Source organism: Felis catus, chromosome B2, assembly GCF_018350175.1.
Source record: "Felis catus isolate Fca126 chromosome B2, F.catus_Fca126_mat1.0, whole genome shotgun sequence".
NCBI lineage: Eukaryota > Metazoa > Chordata > Mammalia > Carnivora > Felidae > Felis > Felis catus.
In genome coordinates this window covers 135252375-135266925 of record NC_058372.1, presented here as the reverse complement: position 1 = coordinate 135266925, position 14551 = coordinate 135252375, and positions in this window count along the sequence as shown.

Here is a 14551-nt window from a genome sequence, read left to right as displayed (position 1 = left end):
TTGATATTGATCGTCTTGGTTAAACTTAATCCCATATTATTTCATGCAGATGGCCTGAACATCTTTGTAATAGAGACCACTCTTAATTGTATTATACGAAATGAAGCAATACTGAACAGTTCATGCTTCTGCTTTAAAATTAGCCTTATTTTGGGGCGCCTGGGTGGCGCAGTCGGTTAAGCGTCCGACTTCAGCCAGGTCACGATCTCGCGGTCCGGGAGTTCGAGCCCCGCGTCGGGCTCTGGGCCGATGGCTCCGAGCCTGGAGCCTGTTTCCGATTCTGTGTCTCCCTCTCTCTCTGCCCCTCCCCCGTTCATGCTCTGTCTCTCTCTGTCCCCAAAATAAATAAAACGTTGAAAAAAAAATTTAAATTAAAAAAAAAATAAAATAAAATTAGCCTTATTTTCAAGTCTATAACAGTACATGAGGGGAAGCTTGTAAACTTTAAGGTATTTTTTGAGTTGTGTTCTCTAGGTCGGATGTGGTAGAGGGAGGAGCTGCTTACAGCTTTATCTCTCAAAAATATCATATTTAGAAGTTCTCCGCAAGAGTAGTACCACACCCCTCAGAGTCATTTAGAAATGTGTGTGTTGGGGGGTGGGTGTTTTTGGTTATCGTGGGAGGTGCGGTCTACCCGCGGTAGGGTGCCAGGGTTGATACACTTCCTGCAACAATAGGTTAGTCCTGCACCACGAAAGGTTTCCCATCATAAATACCAAGAGCAGCTCCTTAAGTGCCCGCTGGTGGGGGGGGGAAATGCCTTTAGACTGGGCACCAGGGGCGCCTGGGGGGGCACAGTCGGTTAAGCCATCCCACTCTTGACTTCGGCTCAGGTCACGATCTCACGGTTTGTGAGTTTGAGCCCCACATCGGATTGTGCACTGACAGTGTGGAGCCTGCTTGGGATTCTCTCTCTTCCTCTCTCTGCCTGCTTGTGTGATCCCTCTCTCTCTCTCTCCCTCAAAAATAAATACATAAACTTAAATAAATTTAGAATGGGCATCGCAAATTGAAATACCTTCTGGGGCCAGGCCAGTAAAAATTTGGTTCAGCAGCGCAGAGCTGTGAGGGTGTGGTGCATGCTTAAGGCGTCTAAATTCAACTTTTCTTAACCACTGCTTTGCACCAAACATACCTTCCCTAAAGCCAGGATCTTCTTGTGGACCTTCCCTTTCATGTCCATTGCTTTGGATAACTTTTCAGGTAAGAATCAAAGGAAGGATCCTTCCTCCCTCCTCCGTCTCCTCCTCCGTCTTTCGTAAAGACACGGAATCAACTGCATGGGGAAGGATGGAGAGAAAATGCTTTTCTCCTCTAAGAATCCAATGCCGTGGATGCTCTAACTGAAATGACAAAATGAGTATGTGTGTGTGTGTGGGAGGGGAGGGGAGTCAGACTATTTTTAAGCCTGAAAAATTGAGTTAATGAAACGTTTGAACAATAAACTGATGGCAGAGGCTTGCAAGCATGTTGGTTCCTCCTCTTTCTGTGTCTCCTCTTTCCTGATGTTGATAACACACAGCAAATCCTTGCAAGTTAGTACACAGAACAGTGAGTTCTACTGGATGCTGAATATCTACCGTGTCCTAACTCTACATCAGGTGTTCTGCATGACGTATTTAATCTTCACAGCTAAGTGTGTGGTCTTCATTTTATAAGTGAGGACACCAGGGCTGAGAGAGCTCAGGTGATGTGGTCAACGGTTCAACAACAGTAAGGAGTGGCACCAGAATTTGGAACCAGGTCTGTGATCCCAAACCTGTCCTAAGTGCCCCGTGCCACTGAGGTTTGTCGGTACACGATGAGTTTCTACATACATCGGCCATGTTCATTCTGGTCACCTTCTATGAGTTTGCGGCCAGGAGTCATGACTTCTATGACTTCTAGACAGTAGTTCATGGACTAATGCACACACGGGCCCCAATTAGATACTGTGAACATCTACAGCCCCAAATCTTTTCCCCTCAGTTCTGAAATCCAACAGCTCTGCAAATGGGAAGTTTTTCCTAAACCATTTGTACCCAACGTCTGTCCTGACCTGAGCTCATTTTGTAAGAAAAACCTCACCTTCAGCGGCTGGAGACTTTGGGTAGTTTTTGCTTTTAATTCCATTGCGTGTGAATTTTTCAGTTAACTGCAGAAATATTAGGGTGCTTGATTTTGGGGTGCCGTCCCAGACGCCTGCAAGGCTACTACACAATGTATGATATATGCACTGTGTTGCCTTTCTAAAATTCCCCACCAAAAAACCCCTAAAATCTTGAATTAGAGATTATGGATCTGAAGCTTCAAAAAGCCCACATGATATTGAATGGGTACTATTAAAACTATATTTTCTGAACGGTAAGAAGCAATGGCGTGTTGACCTTGGCTTGTTATTAGTTTGCAAGAGCTGGTTGTCACAATTTCCAGAATTTGGTAAGCCAGTGGACGTCAAGTCAGTAGCCTGAAATCAGCCAAGGTAGGAATATTTACATCACGGAAACTGGAAAATGATGCAAATCAGACCTCCCTCCTCCGCCTTGCCCCGAAGCTCCTGTCTTGCCCTGAAACTCATTGTTAAACATTTACCAGCACACTGTTGAAGTAGGGGTGAGATAAGAAAGGGGGAAAATGCCCCCCTGAGCTCTTCCCAGTCTGCCCTCCCTGCAAGTCAGAAGGTGACAAGGGAGGGTCTAGGATGAAGAGAAAATTATTGGTTCCACTGGAGCAAAACACTTTCCCTGGACCATCTTAACCCTTTTGTCTTGAGGATAATTTTGATGGTGCTGGAACAAGATTGTTAGCGCCCTGATTGAAGCTTATCAGGAAATAAGGGCTTGGAGACTTGGGTAACGCGGCCAAGGTTTTATAACAAGTGAGAAACAGAGCAGGAATTTGGAGATGCAAGGGAATAAGGAGTTACGTATTTGAGGTATATTTTATTGGTGCATCAATAAAAGTATAGATCCTGTGGAATTGCCTTAGAATGTCCATCTGAGTTCTTCCCAGGGAATTCAGGATTGTGAAAAATTATTGCCGCCATGATGGGGCAATCTCAGTTTTACAGGTGTTTCGATGTGAATTTTCTCCAAGATGTGAATTTTCTCCCCCTCGTCTACCTCTCCCTTGTAAAGGAAGACATGAAAAATGGTGAGATTAAGATTTGACCTTGCAAAGATGATTCTCCAAAGACCACTTGAAATACAGGGGCTCTGCAGTGTTGTGCCCAAGAGGGGCAAAGACTTCACGATGTTGCCAGCCACAAGGATCCCTGGGTCCCCTCCCTTCTACAGTCAACCAGGCAAGATGTTTCGATCTTATGTGCCACGCAGAGTATATGGATTGAAGGAAGAGCACGTGGGAGACTCCATACATGAACCAACACAAATTTGGGGGGGGGGAGATTTTTAGCCCAAAGAAGACTTTCTACGCTGCTACGTTCACATGGAGTCTCGTGATTATCCAGTTCTCCTTTGTTTACATCTTTCGGCTAACTCTACTACCTGCGAGGAAAGAAGTCTTACATTCAAGATCTGAATGCACACGCCGTAGAAAAGAATAAAAGGGGAACTGAAGAATTCTGAAGAACAAACCGATCAGCAGAAAGGGGGAAAGCCCCATAATTATTCTTACTCATTTACGCCGGGAAAGGTCTTTGAGACTGTAAATTTGCAGTGCTCTTTCAGGCACTGTCATCTTAGAAATAATGATCTAGGGCCATCACTGAGGACTCTATAACAACTCGTCCGAAGCCATTGGCAAATTTAGAGACTTGGGACAGTCGATAAAATGTCATTGCTTTTTTTCCTTTCCATTTTAAATGGTGGCAGGCAATGTTTCCTGAAGAATAAAACATACTTATTGCAAGCAAAAACTCTAGAAGGAAAGGTTCCGATGAAACCAGGCTTTCAAGGCTGTTCTCACGTCAACTGCAAAATGTTGTTTCAAATGTCTGGTAGCAGAGATACAATGATCTAGGACTGGGTTTTCATATTACATATATAACAAGTTAAACCACGAACTTCGAACTAGCGCTCAACGTAACCCAATCCTGTAAGACAAATGCAAGATTAAAAAAAAAAAAAAATTAAGTCCCATGAAATTCTAGAAAAAAAAAAGGAAGAATTTATTTTGATCGGGAAACATTGATATTTGAAAATATGAAGACCTGAAATTTAAACAGAGTTTAACGATGAAGGAAGTTATCAGTAGGCTGATAGTGTGCCTGCTGTTTTGGAAGAACAGGAGGACGACACGGGGAACAAGAGGGAATCAAACAGCCGATGAAGGAAGATGAGATTTCTCTTTCATCTCTGGGAGCTCCTTGGAAAGAGGTGGCTTGGACAGAGTATCCTTCTAACCCCAAGATAGTTTTCTTCAAGTCAGCATGATCAAGCTTTGTAATTTGCTAAGATATTTTGGTGGACTGAGTTTTTGCCATACACACAATTTATAATAAAAATATCTCAATCTCATGTTTCCCCCCTCCTAATTTCTTTGTTATGAAACTTGGGAACAATTTCATCCATCACCTTTAGCAGTCAGACTCTGTTAATACAGATGATCCTGGATAAACTTAAGAATTATTAAGAATAAATCAAAGATCCTTACCATATCTTAGTTTCTTCATGCTTGCTCAGTGAACGACACATCCCAGATATGGAGAATCACATTTGCATCAATTAAAAACTGCTGCAATCTAGCTGTTTCACTTGTGTGTATCAACCGCCTCAGAACGGAAACAAAATCCACCTCCCATCACGATCACATTTGCATATGTATTTGTGCCTCTTTGTACGGGTCCGTTCTTCCAGGCTTCCTTTCTTTTTTTCTCTTATTTTCTGAGTCCACTTCTGCCAAAAAGCTCAGCTTCATTCGCATTATGAAAATCCTTACTCCCATTAGCACTTTTCTTCCAGCTGAATTCAGCAAAACCTGATTACATAATATTCACATATTGCATATAAATTCTGAGATGATCCACTTTCGTTGGAATTTTGTGACAGAACAAATTAAACCAGAAGCCAAAGAAACATCATGCTTTTTCTTTAAAAAATCATTCTTTAAAAATTGATTTCCTAATTTTTATAATTTCCTTCGATTTACTCACCATGGCCGGACAACTGACATGGGAGAAAACCACCTGTCAATTACCTAGACAAGATCTGATAGCAGGTGGAGAACCCATGAGTTACACGGACTCAGCTGCCTGTGTAGATTCCAGCCCTTTGTAAAGCCATTAACCTCAGGCACTCTCCATATATCGGTTTCAAAGTCACTTTTTTTTTTTTTTGGAAAAAAAAAGTTACTTCATTGTTTATGAAGAACCCAATTTCATGATCACTTTGCAGCAACCCAATACTTTCCTGAGAGCTGATTCCCACATTCCTAGCAAGATGGCTTGAGCTCCTATTTCTCTTAGGAATTGTATCCTTTCAAGAACTGAAGGGGTCTTTTAAAAGTATCCAGCAAGTAAAAACCAACCAACCAAACAAAAAACCTATCCGTCAAAAGAAGACAGCCTTGCTGTGGGCTAATTAACAAGCATCTGTAATCTTACCATTCCAAACATTATACATAACGTTGAAGTCACTGCATACCGCCTAGGAGCGCCAACATCTGTTTCTTCTTTCGGTCCTTGTCCTCCGGATTTAGTTCAAGTCCTCATCATGCCCCAACTGAGGTTTGTCCACTTCCGGGCTCCACACGCTCTATATAACCTGCTGCCAGCCTGATCTCCATAGGATACTGTTTGCATAGCTGAACAACACATAAAGGGCCCCCAAATGGTTAAAAGCAGAATCAGGCTGTGTGCTCAGGAAGGACTTGGAGAGTGTGACCCAGGGATTAAGTAAACACTCAAAGTCCTCTGAGTAGTGGGGAGTCTTGCCCAGTGGCCCGCAGCCTGTGCGTTTTCTTCTCTGTCCATCTTAACTCCTGGTCACCGTTCTTCCCAAGGCGCGTCACACCTCCCCCCCCCCCCGACCCCACTCCTGTGGCTCCTGTCCAGAAGGGAAGCTGGTCCCTGGGCAGTCACTTGGGGCTGGGACAGTGGTTTTGCAGAGCTCCCATTGGAGGAGAACACCTCTAATTAAATGTCAGTGTTGTCGCGACCCGCACAGGGGTTAAGTGGGAAAAGATGCTAGAATTTGGGATTATCGTTGAAGAAGTCGTTCTACTCGCACCCTTAGCTTTGAGTAATGGTAGACTTGATTGGGAATTAATCTCCGAGTTATTTTGGTTGATTTCTTTTTGAAAAAATTTATGTATGTATTGTGAGAGAGACAGAGAGAAAGCAAGTGAGGGAGGGGTACAGAGAGGGAGAATCCCGAGCAGGCTGCATGAAGTCAGTGCGCAGAGCACGATGCGGGGCTCGAACTCAGGATACGCCAAATCATGACCTGAGCCGAAATCAAGAGTGAGACGCTCAACCGACTGAGCCACCCGAGTGCCCCATTTCACAAATTTCCTAGTAAGGCAGGCTCAAACACTGGGACTCCCGCATACTCTTTGTAGTACGTTGTTTACATTCTTGCTTACATCATTGCTTTTTAAAACTGTATATGCGTTATCCCACAATGTGGAGATGTTAATTTCCAACGAATTTCTTGTTTGATGACGTCATGATATGACGTATTCCAAGCATCCCTCAGGATTGTTAAAGAAAGATGCTTAAACCGTGGGGACCCCACTCTCAGTCTGATACTCAGAGTGTACAAGCCAAGTAGGGGACAAATGCCCTCAGGCCGGAGAGGGCGGGGTAAACCTCAGTTACACGCACATCAGCCAGCCCTTGAACAAACTTCAGTGGCTCCCTACTTTAGAATCAAGTTCAAATTTCTTAGCCCAATATTCGAGGCCTATTAATCTAGCTCCTAGCTGACCATTTTGCCTTTTCTTCTTCTCCTTCTACCGCAAGTTTTCAGTCCACAAAAGCCACCCGTATCTGTAGTCCCCTATCAGAGCATCTCATTATCATGGGACTTTGTGTTTGCGGCTGGAACGTGCTTTTCTGTGTGTTCTTTGAGATGTACTCTTCCTTCAAAAAGCAGTTCTACTTCCTCGTCTTGTGTTAGGTTTTCCTAAAATCTCGGGGAAAAGTTCCCCACTCGGAATGCCCAAACCACGCCTGGTGGATCTTGTCTTCCCCGCGAATGGCAACAAGGGCCCAAATCCCCTATGCAATGTGCATTCAAAGTGCAATTATTGACTTATAAAATAAGGCAGGTGAGCCTTTAATGTCAACGTGGTCGGCTTGCATGTACATGAGTTTTTGTTTTTAAATTGATATAATTGAAGGTAGTTAGTCATGTAATAAACTGACTCATTGATGGGTTCTTTAGGGCCAGAGTCTCTCTCCTCAAGTTTTTTAAAATAGCCAACGGGGCACTTGAGTGGCTCAGTCGGTTAAGCATCTGACTTCTGCTCAGCTCATGATCGCGTGGTTTGTGAGTTCAAGCCCCATGTCGGGCTCTGTGCTGACAGCTCGGAGCCTGGAGCCTGCTTTGGAATCTGTCTCCCCCTCTCTCTGTCCCTCCCTTGCTCATGCCCTGTCTTTCTCTGTCTCTCAATAATAAATAAATGTTAAATTAAAAAAAAACCAGTCAACTAAGTAGTTGGCAGAAGCATAGGGGATTAAATAGGTTTGGATTGGATTAAAAGTAACTAGTGCTTTACTTGAGTCCCTCTTCAAGAAGAAGGCATTCTCTATGTTGCCGTATAATTTTCTGGAATCTGACGCTGTTTGCTTTCATTTTAATGAGTGAGACAATGCTGCAAATCTGTAGCTGCTACATCTGACGTGCAAAATCACATGATTTTTCAGAACTGGAAAGAACTTAGAGACTGTCGACTTTTCAAACAATTTTCCAAATAACTCCTGTCAAGAAAATAAGATAAAAATGCCAATTTATTCATGAATGACTAATACAGAGAGCCATTTTTTATTTTTATTTTATTATTTATTTATTTATTTATTTTTTGAGAGACAGAGAGGGCACAAGTAAGCAAGGGGCAGAGAGAGAGAGAGAGAGAGAGAGATAGAATCCCCAGAGGGGCAGAGAGAGAGTGAGAGAGAGAAGTGGGGCTCACCCAAAGCAGGGCTCAGCTCACTGGACGTGGAACTCGAACTCATGAACTGTGAGATTGCGACCTGAGCCAAAGTCAGATGCTTAACAATGGAGCCACCCCGGTGTGCTGGAGCTGTTTTTTTATAACTCAATTCTGCTGTGAGAAAGGACAGACCCAATCGTGGAACTAATGGTCTACACAGCAGCTTCCAGCGTGTGGCTGGGTTGAAGCCAGTCACCTGGTAGCAAGGGGGGGGGGGGGTGGCTCTTTCTCAGCAGAGAAAATCAGAGCTATAAATATAGGGAGGTGGGGGGGCGCCTGGGTGGCGCAGTCGGTTAAGCGTCTGACTTCAGCCAGGTCACGATCTCGTGGTCCGGGAGTTCGAGCCCCGCGTCAGGCTCTGGGCTGATGGCTCAGAGCCTGGAGCCTGTTTCCGATTCTGTGTCTCCCTCTCTCTCTGCCCCTCCCCCGTTCATGCTCTGTCTCTCTCTGTCCCAAAAATAAATAAACGTTGAAAAAAAAAATATAGGGAGGTGGGGAAAGACCAGCCCCCCCAGCCCATGCAATGGAGGAAGTAATTGGGAGGTACAGGGTGCTTTCCTGTCAGGATCGCAAAGTGTTTTTTAGTTTTGGTTTGGTTTAGTTGTAGGCGCTGGGGATGTAAAATTTATACTGGAAAGGCCCTACGCTCACTTCTGGTACATGGCAGAGAAATGGTGCGGGCAGAAAGATGCCGTCTCATATTGCCAAAGTGCCCTCACTATCTGACAACTTAGAGGGGCAGTCTTTGACGTAATCGCCTGTCTACATAGAGTGGCTACATTATTTCATTCATGAATAAATGCATGAACACACTCACTAATTCATCCGACATTCTCTGAGTCCCATGTCTGTGCCAGGACCGTGCTAGGCACAGGTGAGCAGAAGGGATGCTATCCTAGTCCCCATGGAATTGTCTTATAATGGGTAGGAAAGACGTCGATGACCTGATCCCAAGCCAGTATATATTGCCAAGCTTTGAAACTAAAGAATGCCTGCAGGGAAATTAACGTGCTCTAGAAAGTCAGGGGAGCTGTCGCCAAAACTGCCATTTGAACTGGGATGAGAACAATGAGTTGGAGTCAACATGGTTAAGGGAAAGAGATGAAGACAGAGAGAGTGTTCCATGCAGGGAGAGCATTGGCAGCCAATTCAAAGGGCCTGGGGCAGGATGGTTAACCACTAGGGAAAGGCTCGAAGACCTAGAGTGAGGAGGGGACCCGAGTCAGAGGCTGTAGCTTGGACAGAGGCTGTGGGTGCCGGATCTGAGTTATTGGCTGCAGGAGGCAGAGAAACTGGGGTCAGATGGCTGAGGGACAAGGAATTCTGGGTCCGGGGGCTCTGAGACCAGGAACTATGAGGCCAGGAGATTTGCAACCCAGAGCATGTAACTCCATTTTCCTGAGTTTTGGTTCCTTCCTTCCTTCCTTTCTTAATGTTTATTTATTTTCGAGAGAGAGAGAAAAAGAGAGAGGGAGACAAAGCGCGAGTGGGGGAGGGGCAGAGAGAAAGGGAGACACAGAATCTGAAACAGGCTCCAGGCTCTGAGCTGTCAGCAGAGTCCGATGCGGGGTTCGAACCCATGAACTATGAGATCATGACCCGAGCTGAAGTCGGACTCCTAAACGACTGAGCCACCCAGGAGCCCCTGCGTTCTGGTTTCTTAACCTCTACAAAAAAGATTGCATTTGGAGGAAAGACTGGTTTTCCTCTTACTTACTAATCAGGTGACTATTACAAAAATTCATTACCCACCGTGCCCTTCAGTTTGTTTATCCAGAAAATGCGTATGTCCCTGAAGATGAAGGCAGGGATGGGGTGGACACAAATACGAAACTGAGAGCTAGTTGTTCTAATCCGTTATGGAAATGAGGTAGTTCTTTATTTCATGTTAATCTTAAAGCCAGTTTTGTTAGAAGGTTAGAAGTTGCCTTATCTACTTGGTTGGAGCCAAATGCAGCCGAATTTGAATCTCAGCTCATTTAATTCATTGCTGTGTTAGTTTTCTTTTGTTTTTTCTTTAATTTTTTTTAAATGTTTATTTATTTTTGAGAGAGAGAGAGACAGAGCATGAGCAGGGGAGGGACAGAGAAAGGGAGACACAGAATCTGAAGCAGGTTCCAGGCTCTGAGCTGTCACCACAGAGCCCGGTGCTGGGCTCAAACTCACGAGTCACGAGACCGTGACCTGAGCCAAAATTAAGAGTCAGATGCTCTAGCGACTGAGCCACCCAGGCACCCCTGCTTTTTTTTTTAATGTCATTAATGTCATTAACTTTAATGTCATTTTTTAATGCCAGGGAGAAGCAGAGAGAGGGGGACAGAGGATCCGAAGTGGGCCCTGAGCTGACAGCAGCCAGCCCTATATGGGGCTCGAACTCATGAACTGTGAGATCATAACCTGAGTCGAAGTCGGATGTTCAACCGCCTGAGCCACCCAGGCGCCCTGTTGTATGTATTAGTTTTTTATTGCTTCATAACAGATTTTCACAAAATTAGCGCATTAAAACGACACCCATTTATTGTCCCGTAATTGCCCTAGGTCAGACATCCAACATGGCTCCCCTGCGTCTTCTGCTGAGGACCTCACATGGAAAGCGTTCTCATTTGAGGTTCTGCGGAAGGACCTGCTTCTAAGCTCGACTAGGTTGTTGGCAGAAGTCAGTTTCTTGTGGTTGTAGGGCTGAGGTCCTGGTTTCCTTGCTGGCCATCAGCTAAGGGGCACTGTCAGCATCTAGAGGCATCTCTCTGGATGCTCACGTGGCCCTTCCCCATCCCCCATCTTTAAGCCAGCAGATGTTCCTCTGGTCTCATGCTTTGAATCTCTCTGATTTCTCTTTTCGATGGAGGCAGAGAAAGCTCTCTGCTCTTAAGGTTTTATGTGATTCAATCAAGTCCATGGATAATCTCCTTATTTTAAGGTCAACTGAGCCCTAGGATATAACCATGGGAGTGATATGTCAATATACTTACACGTTTCAGGGATTAGGGTATGGGATCTTAGGAGCCATTCTCAGAATTCTGTCCACTGCAATTTCTCAAGATGACCCTGAGGAGGTTGTTACTTAACCTGTGTTGCTCTTAGTTTCCTCATCTGGACCATGGAGTGGAATCCACGTTGAAGCATTATTGTGTTGGTAAGTGAAATCAGATAGATGCTGTGTCTGAAACATAGCAGATATGCAACGAATGTGAATACGTTTTTCCTGGTATTTCACATTCAGTTTTGTACATTAAAAGCCTGGCTAACCCCTAACGCCAGATGAGAGTTTCTATAAGAAAGAGGAAAGGATCCTCTCCCTTACAACTTTGGAATGTTCTTTCAGAGTTGTATGCTACTGTATTACATAACCAGGATTTGGTTTCTCTTAAGTAGCTGAAAACTGATGTATGCTGCATCTAGGCATAAATTAAGAACTTGGACAAGGGAAGAACTTGCCAGAATTCAACCTTGGGGTGTTTATGTCTGATCTCAGAAAAAAAAAAATTATGTCTTGGCAACAAAAGTAACTTCTTGGTGGTGGTGGCAGTTAAGAGGAAAACAGGACTGCATATATAATTGCCAGAGTTTACTTTATCCTGCAAATTTTATGGGTAAATTCCCTCAAAGCCCATTTGCTTTCAAGGCTGCAAGCTGATGAAAGAAAGCATGGTTCTACCCTACTGTTTCAGTTGTGGAGACATCATAATCCGTGCCCTGCAATGCTTCGTGCATTCAGTCCATGCAACAGCACGTTTTTATAAAGCCCCCTTCTTTATTAATATGAATTTCAACAAAAGACCAAGGGCCCTTAAATCCGTCAACTGACCATAAATCCAAGCAGCTGCATTATGAGTGAATGGGCTACTGTGTTTGCATCCGGGAGACGGAGGACACCCTCCCTGAAATGGTCATTCTTCCCCAAGTCAGTAATATGCGGGTTGGGGGAAGTCAGAGCGAAGCTTTTCACAAGTCTTCAAAGACAATATGGGAGGTGGTAGGGGATCCACGGACCTAAGTCCTGGAGAAGACTGGCTCCTGTTGTAATTTCAAGTGGCCTTTCAACTGCTTGCTCTCCCTCATTTCTCCAGCAGCGAGAAGGAATTAGTCATCTCTGCATATTAATATTTGCCTCCTAGGAGTAGCTTCAGGGTTAGCGGTATAGCGTGAGCAAAAACGCTTTGAGTGGGGCATATTATCTGGTGATTATGCATTTTCCGTGCTCTACTCCAAGACTGAAGCCATAATGACTAGTGACACAGTCTCGGAGGACGGAGGAAAGAAAGCCGATGTATGCTAGTTCAGCCACATGCAGCCAGAGACCTTCTGGTGCACACATGTTCTTTGCTCCATGCTGTCAAGTCTGGATAAAATGAAACCTCAGGAGACAGGACGCACTGAATTTTCGGGTCACCGGGACTCCCTTTCCTTTGTAATATGTTATGTAGAAAACTGTCAGACATGTTGAAGCCTAAAATGGTTATCTTAAAATAATTGCTTTTGCTCACTGATACAGATATTGTGTGAGCTCGGAGTTGCCTTTCTGAGTATTTATTCTGAACTGTGTAACGCCAGGGATGACCGTGCCGAGGGGTGACTGACCTGACATTCAGGCCTCATCACAGAAGTCACTTTAAAATATCTCCACATCTCTGATAGGCTATTTTCCTTAGTTTACTGCTTTCTCCATCAATGGGATGCACGCGATTGATTGATTCAACTGAGGTCCATTTGGCGTCTGGATGGCTAACATGAGTTCTAACGTCCTGTTGTCTTGTATTTTTTAATAATTAAAAAAGGACCGGGGCGCCTGGGTGGCTCAAGCGTCCCACTCTTGATTTCAGCTCAGGTCATGGCCTTCCGGTGTGTGAGATCGAACCCCGCATCGGGCTCTGTGCTGAGAGCCGGGAGCCTGCTTGGGATTCTCCCTCTCCCTCTCTCTGCCCCTCCCCCACTCATTCTCTCTCTAGATTCTCTCTCTCTCTCTCTTTCAAAGTAAATGAACATTAAAAAAAAATTTAGAAAGGACAAAAATACATTCTCTGTGCTACAGAATATATAAAAGAATGTGGGAGGTGGAAAAGACATTTAATAATGGCTGCTGTTTACTGCGAGATCTCTATGGTGCCGGGCATCACTGCTAGGCACGTAGCTTGTATTATTCCATTAGAATAACAAAGCAGCCCATGAAAAAGGTAACACATCGTCATCACTTTCACTTCTCTGATAAAGAAATGGAGCCCTAGAGGGGTTGGGAGTTTTCCCAGGGCCCCCCAGCTGGAAGGCGCTGGGCTCAGATTTGAGTACAGTTCTGTCTGACCGATGTGCTCTGATGCCTGTGACTTATGTGCTCTGCACTCGTACGCACTCTGATGTCATACGCCGTAGCCTCCTGGTAGAAGGCAGACTGGACTGACCGAAAGGGCTTTTCTTCAGAAGAGGAAACCACACCAGCCGAAGGAGGGATGTAATCCCAGTGACTCTTGGGTGGGGCTTGGTTGAGAGCCAGCTCCTGACGGGATGTGGCCCTGCCAGCCTTTGGGGAGTAGAGACACCACGATCCCCGTCGCCCCCGGCGGTAGACGCCAAGGAGGGGCCGTGAGGCGGCACTTAGGGTAAGCTGCTGGGAACAGGGTGCCCTTTCGTCCCCTCAGCTGGGCAGGAGGCTAGGGTGGAGGGCCAGAGCGGTGTTCTGCCCAGGAAGGAGCTGGAGAAGCCCCGGGCAAGGGCAGTGTTCACGGGGCACTGCGGCACCGCGCCTTCTAAGATGCTCCGAGGCAAACGTTGAATGTGCTTGCCATACTGAGGCACGACAAAGGGGACCACAGACCCCTTCCTTTCACTCATCAGGCTTACGGTCCCCTGGAAAGAACTATTTTAGTATAAATCCTGAAGATTATAACATGAAGATTTAAAAATCCGGCACAACTTAGACAGTTGAGTGTAATCAACACGCGGTAATGTACGAGGCTGGCGTAACAGGCAATGTTATTGCAGAACAGCACAATGCTCCCTCTTTTAACATATGTTTTCCTAATGCTGCCGTATCAGATGGGACCTCAGATTCCAAGATCTGCATCTCTGTGTCACCACTCACGTGCAAGAGGGCAGCTGGAGGAGGCAAAGGGCCGCCTGACATCACAAGAAGGTGCTGCTGTTGGGACACTATCATCAGGCACGGTTTATATACTGATGGGGAACCATGTTCGGGGATTAGCAGAGACGCACTGCTCCATAGCACAAGAGAGGCGAGAGGGAAGATCGCTCTCAAGGATTATAAGGTCATGTCAGAGGGGCGCCTGGGTGGCTCAGTCGGTTAAGCATCTGACTTCGGCTCAGGTCACGATCTCACAGTTTGTGAGTTCGAGCCCCGCCTCGGGCTCTGCGCTGACAGCTCAGAGCCTGGAGCCGGCTTCGGATTCTGTGTCTTCCTCTCTCTATGCCCCTCCCTTGTTCGCGTTCTCTCTCCCTCTCTCTCTCG